Here is a 2,121-nt window from a genome sequence, read left to right as displayed (position 1 = left end):
AATTTGATTCTACCATCCATAGTGTGCAAGGGCTCCCTTTCCCCACACACTTACCAACACTTGATCTGTTTCACTTTCATTTTCTGTCCTTTTACAATAACTACCTGCCAGTGGGTGAGGTGATTTCCTACTGGGGCTTTGATCTGGAGTTCCCGATGACTACAGGTCTGCTTGGGAGCATGTGGATAGATTCATTCATTTCTGGGTCAGTGTTGTTGCCATTGTTTTTAATTGATTCTTGCTTTTGATTTCAATCACTTACCTTCAGTTACCTTTATGATTCTGAGGTTTGCCCACAATTTCCTGTTAGGTTGTAGGAAGTACTCAGAATTGTTTTAAATTCAGTGTTTGACAATCTCAATACCAGAGTCCCATAGGAATGCCATTAGGATGTATACACAATAGGATCTGGTCTTGTTCTTTGTTATTCCCATGCTTTGTAGTGCAACCAGAGCTGTCAGAAAGGATAGTAGCCTCAAGTGTCCTGTCCTGCTGTGCCATGTGTCATTACTTTGCACTCATAATTAATTAACTCTGGTGGAACAGAAGCCCCCCATCTTCCCGCTAGACCTTCACTGTAGACATCGCTGTGAATCAGTAAGGGCTGCATCTAGAGACTTTTGTTGCCATGAAGACCTTTTTAGAAATCCGTTTCTGCCAGTAGCTCTAGATAATTTAGTTGATCAAGGGACTTCTTGATTGTTCTCCCTCCTTGGGTTGGGGCAACACATTCTGACCTCCCCACAGAGCATTTCTCTGCTCCTGCTTGTCTAGCTGCATCCCACCCTCATTATGATAGGAAGGTTGTGAGTGTGGGGGTGGTACTGGGTCAGTGTCATTCTCAGACTTAGGTGTAAGCCTTATTTTTAAGTAGGGTCTAGGCTGTGTCCTTGCTGATTTTCTTGTGTCTCAGTGTCTCTGAAGTTCTTCTTTAAATGTTGTAGATTTACATGAACTGACTTTATATTAAGTCCATGTTACAGGCTCAACAAAATGAGGCTGGAGTGGATTGGTCTTATCAGAAAGAATCTAAAATCAGGTGTCACATGTTGCTGCATCTATGAAAGGCAGATGTTCCATCTAAAGAAATGGTTCACAGCATTGTCAGTGTGCAGACAGATACCTCCATGTATTACTGTGTGAGATTCAGAGAAATAAAGAGAGTGTGATCCCCAACAAACCCCTCCCTGAGCCAAGACAAAAGGGCTGAACTGTGTGGGCTGCTCAGTATTCTGAGGAAGGAAGTCAAAAGCAACCCAGTCACTGTACCACAGGGACTCTCATCAGCCAGGGACAATTCCCTATGCTACCTTTTTCTTAAACTGCTCTTGATTCTGGTAAAAGGGAAATGCCCACCCAGTGTTCCCCATGGTCTTGCCTTCATGTCTCCTGGCTGAGCTCCCTGAGAAGAGACTTGTGGCTGTGGGTCAGTGAAATCTCTCCCACATGTAGGGACAGAGTTGGCTACAGTGACTAGACAAGGGCCCCTTGTATCTGACCTTCCCAAGGACAAACCAGTGCTCTCCTCACTGTGAACTCTGCAGTTTCCAGGTGCTAGAAGAACTGGAAACCACAAAAGTGAATGCTTTCCACTTTTCACATCAATCGTGTTTCCTTTTGGTCTGTTGACAAAGCAGGTCACTCACTATGTTAAGCTCAATGTGGGGGCCTGTGCATGTGCTATGAAGTGTGGAGAAGGAAAATCTGGGGTTCAGTATCATGAAAATTACCACAGTATGTGTGTCATTTATTGAGCTAGAGATGTGCAGTGGGATTCATACAAAATTCAGGGATACTCAGATGGGACACAAAAGCACAGGAACCTGAGGACATCAGAAGTTCCCAAAACTCCTGAGATCTTTAGGACCCTTGGGAGTTGGCTGAGTCAGCGCATGTGAAATCTCCAAGTAACTCCCCAGTGGCTTCAAAGAGCCCTGTCCATGTGGTTCCCTGAAGAGCGGTCGAGGTTTAGAAAGGCCAGTTCTTCATTTAGAGATGTCAAAGCGCAAGGTGTTCCTGAAGGAGCATATTTAAGTCATGTCTTTGTGTTTACTTATGGACTTAAGAAACTGAGATGCCCATGGCTTGTGAACCCAGATGGGACCCTCTCCTACAGGGTAC

This window comes from Artibeus jamaicensis, unplaced genomic scaffold (assembly GCF_021234435.1).
Source record: "Artibeus jamaicensis isolate MK-2021 breed Jamaican fruit bat unplaced genomic scaffold, CSHL_Jam_final contig_752, whole genome shotgun sequence".
Taxonomy (NCBI): domain Eukaryota; kingdom Metazoa; phylum Chordata; class Mammalia; order Chiroptera; family Phyllostomidae; genus Artibeus; species Artibeus jamaicensis.
Note: the sequence above shows the minus strand (reverse complement) of the source record.